This window comes from Thalassophryne amazonica, chromosome 1 (genome assembly GCF_902500255.1).
Source record: "Thalassophryne amazonica chromosome 1, fThaAma1.1, whole genome shotgun sequence".
NCBI lineage: Eukaryota > Metazoa > Chordata > Actinopteri > Batrachoidiformes > Batrachoididae > Thalassophryne > Thalassophryne amazonica.
The window spans coordinates 13,684,491-13,699,684 of record NC_047103.1 but is presented as its reverse complement, the minus strand read 5'-3'; the positions used below and the strand labels follow the sequence as shown (position 1 = coordinate 13,699,684).

The following is a 15,194-nucleotide window of genomic DNA, read 5'->3' as shown; positions in this document are numbered from 1 at the left end:
TGTATTTTTCCCATTTGTGACATTTCATAAAACACAATTCTGCACCACAAAAGTACAAACAGTTCTACAAACACATGGTTAAATTGTAAGACAACACTAGACAGGTGTGTGCCTTTTCCAAATCATGTCCAATCAATTGAATTTACCCCATGTGGACACTTCAATTAAGCTTTAGAAATATCTCAAGGATGATCAGTGGGAACAGGATGCACCTGAGCTCAGTTTTGAGCTTCATGGCAAAGGCTGTAATTTTTAACACATTTGCAAAAATCTCCAAAAACTTTTTCACATTGTCATTATGGGGTATTGTGTGTAGAATTTTGAGGAAAAAAATAATAATTTTGTCCATTTTGAAATAAGGCTACAACATAATCAATTGCAGAAAAAGTGAAGTGCTGTGAATACATTCCAGATGTACTGTATATAAGGGTTTTTACACTTCAAGAGGCCTTTTTTAACTCTGTGACTTATACATACTCCAGACAATATGGGTAAATTAGTTTTCAGTAATTATTTTGTAAATCAGTTATAGATTTACTGCAGTCAGCATATTGAGTATTGGAGCTTTTGTTGGCTCAGATTTACAAATTATTGATCTTGTTCACTACCTGTTCACTCCACCGTGAAGACACATTCTGCTCGCCACCATGGTGATCACATTATCTAAGTTCATCAGTGCGTATTTAGGGATCCTGATGAGGACTGGAGGAACCTGAGGTTGTCCATTAGCATACACCCTACAAAATGATGAAATAAAAAGATATATAATCAAACTGAGAAAAATCATATTCATGATAAATAATTATCAATCTGAATGCCTGTACTTACTGTATTGGGCAAAACTCAACTTTTCTTTTCTTGGGAACAGTTTCCTGGACTTTCTTGAGAACAGGCTTGGTCTGAAAATGTAAAAATAATAATAATTTTTAAAAATTAGTAAACAATTGTAATTAATATTCAGGGCTACTCAATAAACAATTGTGCACTGTTGTTAAAGAAGAGCTCTGTGACTCATCCAGGACTGAATTTGTCTGAGCTGATCTTAGCGAGTGCTGCTTTGTGCCTCAGAGGCACATGGTGCAAGAATTTGAACAAATTGAAAGTGCGCTCACCTTGTCCTGTGCATGACACTTTTTTCGAACAGCAGTCACAGTTCTTTTGCTGTAGGGAGGAAACACAATGCCAAGGTTAACAAATGTTCTTTGACATGAGAGCCATGTGAGAATACAAAGAAAATGTATTTTAATTTTCTCTTTTCTGGCCTCATACCGTTCATTCTTGCTGTTTGTGGAGGGTGCTGGGACTTCCTGTCCATAGAGAGCAGGTTTAAAACTTCCTACGCTGACAGCAACGTAATGTTCGTGGCTCTTCAACTGCTTTGGATCTTTAATCAGACAGCCATCGAGCGTATAAAGGCTGTGAATTCAAAGATGAGACAGATGCAATTCCACTTTCTAATACACACTATAGCAAATGCTCACTGCAGTAAACTATTCTGATTCCATTTTATTTAAATTGTGTGTGTATATATGTTTCCCATTTGTGACATTTAAATCAAATCAAATCAATTTATTTATATAGCGCCAAATCACAACAACAGTTGCCCCGAGGCGCTTTATATTACAAGGCAAAAGCCATACAATAATTACAAAAAAAACCCCAACGGTCAAAACAACCCCCTGTGAGCAAGCACTTGGCGACAGTGAGAAGGAAAAAACTCCCTTTTAACAAGAAGAAACCTCCAGCAGAACCAGGCTCAGGGAGGGGCAGTCTTCTGCTGGGACTGGTTGGGGCTGAGGGGAGAGAATCAGGAAAAATGTTGTGTGGGCCGCCAGAAGAGGAGGTACTGCTGGCCAACAACCAGAGGGCGCCCTGCCTGAAGTGCGGGCTTCAGGCACGAGAGGGCGCTGCCGCCACGGACACAGCCGGGGGTGACAGCTGTCACTCATTATCTCTTGACAGCTGTCACCCATTCATGCTTCATCATCTCACTCCATAAAACCCGGACGTCATCTCCACCTCATTGCCGAGATATCGTCGAACCGTTCAGGTACTATTCTCAGCCTTAAAGTAAACTGTGTGTCAGTCTGAACTCTTTTTTGCAGCCGCTTTCCTGTGGTGTTCCTTATCTGTGAGACCGGCGTTTGGTGTGATCAGCGACGGCTTCGCTTCACACCTCTACCAGATAAGTGGGTAGACAGGAGCTGCACGAGTGTGTGTTAGAGGTGGAGGTGGAATTCCAAACCGTTGTTGTTACTGGGTGTGCACACACCAATATCTTATTGTCTCTGCTCCCTGCCAGCAGTACCAGATCCGACCTTCGAAGACGGTGGCCACCTGGGGACTCGGGACTTGGCGGCTCCAGTATTCTCCGGGTTCGGTGGCGGAGGAAATCGTGTGGTTCCGGTTCATCTCAGGACAGACGTCTTGTATCCTCGAGCCTGCCCACATGTCACCCTTGTGATTGACTGTCTGTAAAATTTCACATTCCTCTGTGTTGTGCTCATTCACAACAGTAAAGTGTTCATATTCGACTCTTTCATTGTCCGTTCATTTACGCCCCCTGTTGTGGGTCCGTGTCACTACACTTTCACAACAAAAAAGACATGCTGTGGAAGACAGCAAAGATCAATCACTAATGATTAAATGCAGAGTGGTGCATACAGAGCAAAAAGAGAAAGAAACACTCAGTGCATCATGGGAACCCCCCAGCAGTCTAAGTCTATAGCAACATAACTAAGGGATGGTTCAGGGTCACCTGATCCAGCCCTAACTATAAGCTTTAGCAATAAGGAAAGTTTTAAGCCTAATCTTAAAAGTAGAGAGGGTGTCTGTCTCCCTGATCCGAATTGGGAGCTGCTTCCACAGGAGAGAAGCCTGAAAGCTGAAGGCTCTGCCTCCCATTCTACTCTTAAAAACCCTAGGAACTACAAGTAAGCCTGCAGTCTGAGAGCGAAGCGCTCTATTGGGGTGATATGGTACTATGAGGTCCCTAAGATAAGATGGGACCTGATTATTCAAAACCTTATAAGTAAGAAGAAGAATTTTAAATTCTATTCTAGAATTAACAGGAAGCCAATGAAGAGAAGCCAATATGGGTGAAATATGCTCTCTCCTTCTAGTCCCCGTCAGTACTCTAGCTGCAGCATTTTGAATTAACTGAAGGCTTTTCAGGGAACTTTTAGGACAACCTGATAATAATGAATTACAATAGTCCAGTCTAGAGGAAATAAATGCATGAATTAGTTTTTCAGCATCACTCTGAGACAAGACCTTTCTAATTTTAGAGATATTGCGCAAATGCAATAAAAGCAGTCCTACATATTTGCTTAATATGCGCATTGAAGGACATATCCTCATCAAAAATGACTCCAAGATTTCTCACAGTATTACTAGAGGTCAGGGTAATGCCATCCAGAGTAAGAATCTGGTTAGACACCATGTTTCTAAGATTTGTGGGGCCAAGTACAATAACTTCAGTTTTATCTGAATTTAAAAGCAGGAAATTAGAGGTCATCCATGTCTTTATGTGTGTAAGACATTCCTGCAGTTTAACTAATTGGTGTGTGTCATCTGGCTTCATGGATAGATAAAGCTGGGTATCATCTGCGTAACAATGAAAATTTAAGCAATGCTTTCTAATAATACTACCTAAGGGAAGCATGTATAAAGTGAATAAAATTGGTCCTAGCACAGAACTTTGTGGAACTCCATAATTAACCTTAGTCTGTGAAGAAGACTCCCCATTTACATGAACAAATTGTAATCTATTAGATAAATATGATTCAAACCACCGCAGCGCAGTGCCTTTAATACCTATGGCATGCTCTAATCTCTGTAATAAAATTTATGGTCAACAGTATCAAAAGCAGCACTGAGGTCTAACAGGACAAGCACAGAGATGAGTCCACTGTCTGAGGCCATAAGAAGATCATTTGTAACCTTCACTAATGCTGTTTCTGTACTATGATGATTTCTAAAACCTGACTGAAACTCTTCAAATAGACCATTCCTCTGCAGATGATCAGTTAACTGTTTTACAACTACCCTTTCAAGAATTTGAGAGAAAAGGAAGGTTGTAGATTGGCCTATAATTAGCTAAGATAGCTGGGTCAAGTGATGGCTTTTTAAGTAATGGTTTAATTACTGCCACCTTAAAAGCCTGTGGTACATAGCCAACTAATAAAGATAGATTGATCATATTTAAGAAGCATTAATTAACGGTAGGGCTTCCTTGAGCAGCCTGGTAGGAATGGGGTCTAATAGACATGTTGATGGTTTGGAGGAAGTAACTAATGAAAATAACTCAGACAGAACAATAGGAGAGAAAGAGTCTAACCAAATACCAGCATTACTGAAAGCAGTCGAACATAAAGTTATGTCTTTGGGATGGTTATGAATAATTTTTTCTCTAATAGTTAAAATTTTATTTGCAAAGAAAGTCATGAAGTCATTACTAGTTAAAGTTAAAGGAATACTCGGTTCAATAGAGCTCTGACTCTTTGCCAGCCTGGCTACAGTGCTGAAAAGAAACCTGGGGTTGTTCTTATTTTTGTTATGGATTGGATGCAGGTTTGAAGCTCGACCCAGAGTTTGACCGGACCCAAACGCAACAGAAGCAGAGAAGAAGGGAGTGAATAACTGAGATTTAATAACACACAGTGAGCAGAATAAATTATAATGTCAAACGGTCTGTGGAGTGGAGGACATGGCCCGCTCCAGGCAGTTGAACAGCAGGAAGCCACAGCGACAATTAGACCAGGAGAAGAGCCGGCACCAGGTGACCGCGACGGAGCTCAGTCTCTGAGGAGGAGGAGAGACTGAGGTGAGTCCAAACACTCTATAACGCCAACAGATTTACACAGCAAAAACTTCCAGGCTAAATTTAGGATCAGGCATCTCACCGGCAGGTGCAGAACAGAAAGTTCCAACTGCAAGCTGCGGGTAGAAGCTGATCAAACAAATTTCATAGCAGCTCAAACAGGGAGGCGCGAGGGAACGCCAAATTTGCAGGCTCTAATAATGAGAGTTAGAGAACCTGAATTACCTCAGGAAGTGTGCTGTCTGACGGCAGACCTCAAGGATTCCTCAGCAATTTCTCCTCTTCACCAGAGACATAATCGTCAACCACAAGTCGGCTTCAGCATCCATGTAACATCATCAGATCTCAAAATGTCAAGATATCAAGATGTCAAGTCTCTGGCAATGAACAACTGCATAATCAGGCTTTAAATGCAGCAGCTCCTGATCAGGTGGAAACGAGCTGCAGGTGTGGTTCCTGATCAGGAGAAAATGAGCTGCAGGTGAGGTCTCCAGATGCTCAGCTCTGCTCACGCGCCACCTGGTGGGAAACACAGAAAACACAGCCAGCTAAACAGCCCAGTCCATGACAATATTCCAACCCCCTCACGGGGAGCCTCCTGGCGACCATACGGACCTGAAACAGGAAAGGGCACATCCCTCCAGGGTCCCCGGCAAAGAACATGCGGTACGACCATCCAGGGTCCACGGCAGAGAAGATGTGGCGCGACCCCCCTGGGTCCAACGGTGGAGAACATGTAGTGCGACCCTCCTGGGTCCACAGGAAAGGCACATCCCAGGAACACAGGTCAGGCCAGCGAGCAGACAATATGACACGGCTGGAGTGTTCGCCGGGAGAAAAAAAAATGCAGTCCAAACACCCAAAAGAGTCCCGTAAACACAGTCCAAAAATAAACCAACAAAAAAGAATCCAACACCCCCCACAGACGACATGCATGGACCAACACCCCCCAGAGGACATCTCAATCAACCCTGGGAGTAATAACCACAGCCGAGGAACATCTGAGGCCTAAAGTCATTTGTGGGAGCATCCAACGCCTCCCAGGGGACATCACAATCAAACACCAGGAGACACCCCCATGACTAAATCAGACCCAGCCCTGGCCTCCCAACGGCTAGAAGGACCAAACAGTCATTTCCCCCCCAGAGGACATTCACAATCAAACCCTGGGGGCAGACACTGGGAGAAAAACAAAAAAAAAATAATGACCCCAAGCCCCCCAGAGGACATTCACAGTCAAACCCTGGGGGAAAAACAAAAAAACGGCCCATTACCCCCCAGGGGACATTTACAATCAAACCCTGGGGAGCAAAGACCAAAGAGGAAAAAAAAACCCCACAGTAAATAAACATGAGTTTACCTGAGTCCAAAGAGCTGTGCTCCCGCCAGCCTGTGTGTCCACTCACAGAGACCACCAAACATGCCACAAAACCAAACAAAAACAACAAATTTAACCCCTAACACCAAATCACCCCACAATACAAAAGAAACCGATAATAGACCAATGAAAAACTTTTGGAGTGACATCACTATCGTTTCCAATGCCTGTTTGGAAAAAAACAATGAACACTGCATCAGAAATGATGCGCAGGTTTCCACACTACCAGCATATGGCTCTGGGTGACAGATTAAAGGCTCGGGAGCTAAATCAACGGATGTTGGAGCTATCTGCACGGGGGAAGGCAGGGCCGCAGCTGGAACGACAGGGAGCGGTGTAACTTGAGCTGCGAGCTCCGTAATGCAAGCGTCAGCATGTTTAACCTGGGCAGAGAGTGTTTGTAACTGATCCCAGATTGAATCCAAAAACTGTTGTATCTTTTCCTGAAAACAAACCGACTCTGCTTCGGCTGGGTCCATTTTCGTGGCCAGAGACTTCTGTTATGGATTGGATGCGGGTTTGAAGCCCGACCCAGAGTTTGACCGGACCCAAACGCAACAGAAGCAGAGAAGAAGGGAGTGAATAACTGAGATTTAATAACACACAGTGAGCAGAATAAATTATAATGTCAAACGGTCTGTGGAGTGGAGGACACGGCCCGCTCCAGGCAGTTGAACAGCAGGAAGCCACAGCGTCAATTAGACCAGGAGAAGAGCCGGCACCAGGTGACCACGACGGAGCTGAGTCTCTGAGGAGGAGGAGAGACTGAGGTGAGTCCAAACACACTATAACGCCAACAGATTTACACAGCAAAAATGTCCAGGCTAAATTTAGGATCAGGCATCTCACCGGCAGGTGCAGAACAGAAAGTTCCAACTGCAATTTGCGGGTAGAAGCTGATCAAACAAATTTCATAGCAGCTCAAATAGGGAGGCGTAAGGGAACGCCAAATTTGCAGTCTCTCTCGTAAATGATATAATAATTGATCAACATATTGATTTATTCTGCCTTACAGAAACCTAGTTACAGCAGGATGAATATGTTAGTTTAAATGAGTCAACACCCCAGAGTCACACTAACTGTCAGAATGCTCATAGCACGGGCCGAGGGGGAGGATTAGCAGCAATCTTCCACTCCAGCTTATTAATTAATCAAAAACCCAGACAGAGCTTTAATTCATTTGAAAGCTTGACTCTTAGTCTTGTCCATCCAAATTGGAAGTCCCAAAAACAAGTTTTATTTGTTGTTATCTATCGTCCACCTGGTCATTACTGTGAGTTTCTCTGTGAATTTTCAGACCTTTTGTCTGACTTAGTGCTTAGCTCAGATAAGATAATTATAGTGGGTGATTTTAACATCCACATAGATGCTGAGAATGTCAGGCTCAGCACTGCATTTAATCTATTGTTAGACTCAACTGGCTTCGCTCAAAATGTAAATGAGTCCACCCACCACTTTAACCATACTTTAGATCTTGTTCTGACTTATGGTATGGAAATTGAAGACTTAACAGTACTCCCTGAAAACCCCCTTCTGTCTGATCATTTCTTAATAACATTTACATTTACTTTAATGGGCTACCCAGCAGTGGGGAATAAGTTTCATTACAGTATCAAATCAAATCAATTTCATTTATATAGCACCAAATCACAACAAACAGTTGCCCCAAGACGCTTCATATTGCAAGGCAAAGCCATACAATAATTACAGAAAAACTCCAACTGTCAAAACGACCCCCTGTGAGCAAGCACTTGGCAACAGTGGGAAGGAAGAGTAGAGGTCTTTCGGAAAGCACTGTAACTAGGTTTAAGGATATGATTCCTTCTTTGTTATGTTCTCCAATGCCATATACCAACACAGTGCAGAGTAGCTACCTAAACTCTGTGAGTGAGATAGATTATCTCGTCAATAGTTTTACATCCTCATTGAGCACAACTTTGGATGCTGTAGCTCCTCTGAAAAAGAGAGCCTTAAATCAGAAGTGCCTGACTCCGTGGTATAACTCACAAACTTGCAGCTTAAAGCAGATAACCCATAAGTTGGAGAGGAAATGGCTTCTCACTAATTTACAAGATCTTCACTTAGCCTGGAAAAAGAGTCTGTTGCTCTATAAAAAAAGCCCTCCGTAAAGCTAGGACATCTTACTACTCATCACTAATTGAAGAAAATACAGAACAACCCCAGGTTTCTTTTCAGCACTGTAGCCAGGCTGACAAAGAGTCAGAGCTCTATTGAGCCGAGTATTCCTTTAACTTTAACTAGTAATGACTTCATGACTTTCTTTGCTAATAAAATTTTAACTATTAAAGAAAAAATGACCCATAACATAACAAGACATATCGCTATCTTTGGCTGCTTTCAGTAATGCTGGTATTTGGTTAGACTCTTTCTCTCCGATTGTTCTGTCTGAGTTATTTTCATTAGTTACTTCCTCCAAACCATCAACGTGTCTATTAGACCCCATTCCTACCAGGCTGCTCATGGAAGCCCTACCATTAATTAATGCTTCAATCTTAAATGGACTACATTTATATAGCGCTTTTCCATCTGCATCAGACGCTCAACGCGCTTTACAATTATGCCTCACATTCACCCCGATGTCAGGGTGCTGCCATACAAGGCTCTCACGACACTCACTACACACCGGGAGCAATAGGGGATTAAAGGCCTTGCCCAAGGGCCCTTAGTGATTTTCCAGTCAGGCGGGGATTTGAACCCATGATCTTCTGGACTCAAGCCCAACACCTTAACCACTAGACCATCACCTCCCCTAAATATGATCAATCTATCTTTATTAGTTGGCTATGTACCACAGGCTTTTAAGGTGGCAGTAATTAAACCATTACTTAAAAAGCCATCACTTGACCCAGCTATCTTAGCTAATTATAGGCCAATCTCCAACCTTCCTTTTCTCTCAAAAATTCTTGAAAGGGTAGTTGTAAAACAGCTAACTGATCATCTGCAGAGGAATGGTCTATTTGAAGAGTTTCAGTCAGGTTTTAGAATTCATCATAGTACAGAAACAGCATTAGTGAAGGTTACAAATGATCTTCTTATGGCCTCAGACAGTGGACTCATCTCTGTGCTTGTTCTGTTAGACCTCAGTGCTGCTTTTGATACTGTTGACCATAAAATTTTATTACAGAGATTAGAGCATGCCATAGGTATTAAAGGCACTGCGGTGGTTTGAATTATATTTATCTAATAGATTACAATTTGTTCATGTAAATTCAATTCAATCAATTCAATCAATTTTTTATATAGCGCCAAATCACAACAAACAGTTGCCCCAAGGCGCTTTATATTGTAAGGCAAGGCCATACAATATTTATGTAAAACCCCAACGGTCAAAACGACCCCCTGTGAGCAAGCACTTGGCTACAGTGGGAAGGAAAAACTCGCTTTTAACAGGAAGAAACCTCCAGCAGAACCAGGCTCAGGGAGGGGCAGTCTTCTGCTGGGACTGGTTGGGGCTGAGGGAGAGAACCAGGAAAAAGACATGCTGTGGAGGGGAGCAGAGATCGATCACTAATGATTAAATGCAGAGTGGTGCATACAGAGCAAAAACAGAAAGAAACACTCAGTGCATCATGGGAACCCCCCAGCAGTCTACGTCTATAGCAACATAACTAAGGGATGGTTCAGGGTCACCTGATCCAGCCCTAACTATAAGCTTTAGCAAAAAGGAAAGTTTTAAGCCTAATCTTAAAAGTAGAGAGGGTGTCTGTCTCCTTGATCTGAATTGGGAGCTGGTTCCACAGGAGAGGAGCCTGAAAGCTGAAGGCTCTGCCTCCCATTCTACTCTTACAAACCCTAGGAACTACAAGTAAGCCTGCAGTCAGAGCGAAGCGCTCTATTGGGGTGATATGGTACTACGAGGTCCCTAAGATAAGATGGGACCTGATTATTCAAAACCTTATAAGTAAGAAGAAGAATTTTAAATTCTATTCTAGAATTAACAGGAAGCCAATGAAGAGAGACCAATATGGGTGAGATATACTCTCTCCTTCTAGTCCCCGTTAGTACTCTACCTGCAGCATTTTGAATTAACTGAAGGCTTTTTAGGGAACTTTTAGGACAACCTGATAATAATGAATTACAATAGTCCAGCCTAGAGGAAATAAATGCATGAATTAGTTTTTCAGCATCACTCTGAGACAAGACCTTTCTGATTTTAGAGATATTGCGTAAATGCAAAAAAGCAGTCCTACATATTTGTTTAATATGCGCTTTTAATGACATATCCTGATCAAAAATGACTCCAAGATTTCTCACAGTATTACTAGAGGTCAGGGTAATGCCATCCAGAGTAAGGATCTGGTTAGACACCATGTTTCTAAGATTTGTGGGGCCAAGTACAATAACTTCAGTTTTATCTGAGTTTAAAAGCAGGAAATTAGAGGTCATCCATGTCTTTATGTCTGTAAGACAATCCTGCAGTTTAGCTAATTGGTGTGTGTCCTCTGGCTTCATGGATAGATAAAGCTGGGTATCATCTGCGTAACAATGAAAATTTAAGCAATACCGTCTAATAATACTACCTAAGGGAAGCATGTATAAAGTGAATAAAATTGGTCCTAGCACAGAACCTTGTGGAACTCCATAATTAACTTTAGTCTGTGAAGAAGATTCCCCATTTACATGAACAAATTGTAATCTATTAGACAAATATGATTCAAACCACCGCAGCGCAGTGCCTTTAATACCTATGGCATGCTCTAATCTCTGTAATAAAATGGGGAGTCTTCTTCACAGACTAAGGTTAATTATGGAGTTCCACAAAGTTCTGTGCTAGGACCAATTTTATTCACTTTATACATGCTTCCCTTAGGTAGTATTATTAGAAAGCATTGCTTAAATTTTCATTGTTACGCAGATGATACCCAGCTTTATCTATCCATGAAGCCAGATGACACACACCAATTAGTTAAACTGCAGGAATGTCTTACACACATAAAGACATGGATGACCTCTAATTTCCTGCTTTTAAATTCAGATAAAACTGAAGTTATTGTACTTGGCCCCACAAATCTTAGAAACATGGTGTCTAACCAGATCCTTACTCTGGATGGCATTACCCTGACCTCTAGTAATACTGTGAGAAATCTTGGAGTCATTTTTGATAAGGATATGTCGTTCAATGCGCATATTAAGCAAATATGTAGGACTGCTTTTATTGCATTTGCGCAATATCTCTAAAATTAGAAAGGTCTTGTCTCAGAGTGATGCTGAAAAACTAATTCATGCATTTATTTCCTCTAGACTGGACTATTGTAATTCATTATTATCAGGTTGTCCTAAAAGTTCCCTGAAAAGCTTTCAGTTAATTCAAAATGCTGCAGCTAGAGTACTGACGGGGACTAGAAGGAGAGAGCATATTTCACGCATATTGGCTTCTCTTCATTGGCTTCCTGTTAATTCTAGAATAGAATTTAAAATTCTTCTTCTTACTTATAAGGTTTTGAATAATCAGGTCCCATCTTATCTTAGGGACCTCATAGTACCATATCACCCCAATAGAGCGCTTCGCTCTCAGACTGCAGGCTTACTTGTAGTTCCTAGGGTTTTTAAGAGTAGAATGGGAGGCAGAGCCTTCAGCTTTCAGGCTCCTCTCCTGTGGAAGCAGCTCCCAATTCGGATCAGGGAGACAGACACCCTCTCTACTTTTAAGATTAGGCTTAAAACTTTCCTTTTTGCTAAAGCTTATAGTTAGGGCTGGATCAGGTGACCCTGAACCATCCCTTAGTTATGCTGCTATAGACTTAGACTGCTGGGCGTTTCCCATGATGCACTGAGTGTTTCTTTCTCTTTTTGCTCTGTATGCACCACTCTGCATTTAAGCATTAGTGATTGATCTCTTGTTCTCTTACACAGCATGTCTTTTTCCTGATTCTCTCCCTTCAGCCCCAACCAGTCCCAGCAGAAGACTGCCCCTCCCTGAGCCTGGTTCTGCTGGAGGTTTCTTCCTGTTAAAAGGGAGTTTTTCCTTCCCACTGTCGCCAAGTGCTTGCTCATAGGGGGTTGTTTTGACCGTTGGGGTTTTTCTGTAATTATTGTATGGTTTTTGCCTTACAATATAAAGCGCCTTGGGGCAACTGTTTGTTGTGATTTGGCGCTATATAAATAAAATTGATTTGAATTGATTTGATTTATGTATATAGATGTGGTGTGTAGCCAGTACTTTCTGAGTGCCGGTCCCAAGCCCGGATAAATGAGGAGGGTTGCGTCAGGAAGGGCATCCGGCGTAAAACAAGCCAACCCAACTATGCAGACTAAGAATCGAATTTCCATACTGGATCGGTTGCGGCCCGGGTTAACAACATCCGCCACCGGTGCTGTTGCCCAACAGGTTGCCGGTGGAAATCGGGCTACTGCTGGGCGAAGACAATGAAGAAGAGGAGGAGAACGTTTCCACAAACAGCGGGAGAAGAAGAAAACTAGAAGGGTGGAAATGAGAGTAGGGACATTGAACCAACGTGCACCTGTTTCCAGTGCACGTTGGCCTCCGCCAGGGCTGCCCTTTGTCACCAGTTCTGTTCATTATTTTTATGGACAGAATTTCTAGGCGCAGCCAAGGGTGTAGAGGGGGTCTGGTTTGGGAACCACAGAATCTCATCTCTGCTGTTTGCGGACGATGTGGTTCTGTTGGCTTCATCAAATCAGGACCTTCAGCGTGCACTGGGGCGGTTTGCAGCTGAGTGTGAAGTGTCCGGGATGAAAATCAGCACCTCCAAATCCGAGGCCACGGTTCTCGACCGAAAAAAGGTGTTTTGCCCTCTTCAGGTCGGTGGAGTGTCCTTGCCTCAAGTGGAGGAGTTTAAGTATCTCGGGGTCTTGTTCAGGAGTGAGAGACTGATGGAGCGTGAGATCGATAGACGGATCGGTGCAGCATCTGCAGTGATGCGATCGCTGTATCGGACCGTCGTAGTGAAGAGAGAGCTGAGTAGGGGGGCAAAGCTCTCGATTTACCGATCGATCTACGTTCCAATCCTCACCTATGGTAATGAGATTTGGCTCATGACCGAAAGAACGAGATCGAGAGTACAAGCGGCCAAGATGAGTTTCCGCCGCAGGGTGGCTGGGCGCTCCCTTAGAGATAGGGTGAGGAGCTCGGTCACTCGGGAAAAGCTCGGAGTCGAGCCGCTGCTCCTCCACATCGAAAGGAGTCAGTTGAGGTGGCTCGGGCATCTTTTCCGGATGCCCCTGGACGCCTCGCTGGAGAGGTGTTCCGGGCACGTCCCATTGGGAGGAGGCCCCGGGGAAGACCCAGGACACGCTGGAGGGACTACATCTCTCGGCTGGCTTGGGAACGCCTTGGGGTTCCCCTGGAGGAGCTGGGGGAGGTGTGTGTGTATCGGGAGGTCTGGGCGGCTTTGCTTGAGCTGCTGCCCCCGCGACCCGACTCCGGATGAAGCGGAAGAAAATGGATGGATGATAGATGGATGGACTTTGAATGTTGGTAGTATGACTGGTAAAGGGAGAGAGCTGGCTGATATGATGGAGAGGAGAAAGGTAGACATATTGTGTGTGCAAGAGACCAAGTAGAAGGGAAGTAAGAGCAGGAGCATCGGCAGTGGGTACAAGTTGTTGTACCATGGTGAGGACAGGAAGAGAAATGGTGTAGGGGTCATTTTAAAGGAAGAGTATGTTAAAAGTGTGTTGGAGGTTAAGCGAGTGTCTGACAGGGTGATGAGTGTGAAGTTGGAAATTGAAGGGGTGATGATGAATATCATCAGTGCATATGCCCCACAGGTAGGTTGTGAGATGAAGGAGAAAGAAGATTTCTGGAGTGTGTTTGATGAGGTGGTGGAGAGTGTGCCCAAGCATGAAAGAGTGGTGATAGGAGCGGACTTCAATGGCCATGTTGGTGAAGGGAACTGAGGTGATGAGGAAGTAATGGGTAGATATGGTATCCAGGATAGGAATGGGGAAGGACAGATGGTAGTTGATTTTGCAAAAAGGATGGAAATAGCTGTGGTGAATACCTACTTTAAGAAAAGGGAGGAGCACAGGGTAACATATAAGAGTGGAGGAAGGTGCACACAGGTGGACTACATTCATTATAGGAGGAGCAAGCTAAAAGAAATCAGAGACTGTAAGGTGGTGGCAGGAGAGAGTGTCGTTAGACAGCATAGGATGGTTGTTTGTAGGATGAATTTAGAGGTAAAGAAGAAGAAGAGAGTGAGAGCTCAACAACGGATCAGATGGTGGAAGCTGAAGGAGGAAGACTGTTGTGTGAAATTTAGCGAGCAGGTGAGAGAAGCAATTTTGGACAACTGGAAATGTACTGCAGATGTGGTGAGGGAGACAGCTAGGACAGTACTGGGTATGACATCTGGACAGTAGAAGGAAGACAAGGAGACTTGGTGGTGGAATGAAGAAGTCCAGGAAAGCATAAGGAGAAAGAGGTTGGCGAAAAAGTTTTGGGATAGTTGTAGAGATGAAGAAAGTAGAAGGAAGTACAAGGAGATGCGGTGTAAGGCGAAAAGAGAAGTGGCAAAAGTGAAGGAAAAGGCATATTGCGAGCTGTACAAGAAGTTGAATAGTAAGGAAGGAGAAAAGGACTTGTACCGATTGGCCAGACAAAGGGACAGAGCTGGAAAGGATGTGCAGCAGGTTAGGGTGGTAAAAGATGCACATGGTAATGTGCTGACAAGTGAGGAGTGTGTGCTGAGAAGGTGGAGGGAATATTTTGAAGACCTGATGAATAATGAAAATGAGTGAGAGAAAAGGCTGGATGATGTGGTGAGAGTAAATCAGGAAGTACAAGAGATTAGTAAGGAAGAAGTGAGGGCTGCTATGAAGAGGATGAAGAGTGGAAAGGCAGTTGGTCCAGATGACATTCCAGTAGAGGCATGGAAATGTCTAGGAGAGATGGCAGTAGAGTTTCTAACCAGATTGTTTAATAAAATCTTGGAAAGTGAGAGGATGCCTGAGCAGTGGAGATGAAGTGTGCTGGTTCCTATTTTCAAGAACAATGATGTGATGTGCAGA

At 43.4% G+C, this 15,194-nt stretch overlaps 1 long non-coding RNA gene across 1 annotated transcript; it reads right to left on the bottom strand.

The window, feature by feature from the left end:
- Positions 1–325: 325 nt before the first annotated feature.
- LOC117519003 lies at positions 326–1,599 on the bottom strand. Its single transcript, XR_004563139.1, has 3 exons — positions 1,113–1,599; positions 829–899; positions 326–737 (listed from the first exon to the last, which is right to left on the bottom strand). It is a non-coding gene; the product is annotated as an uncharacterized LOC117519003 (long non-coding RNA).
- Positions 1,600–15,194: the final 13,595 nt, after the last annotated feature.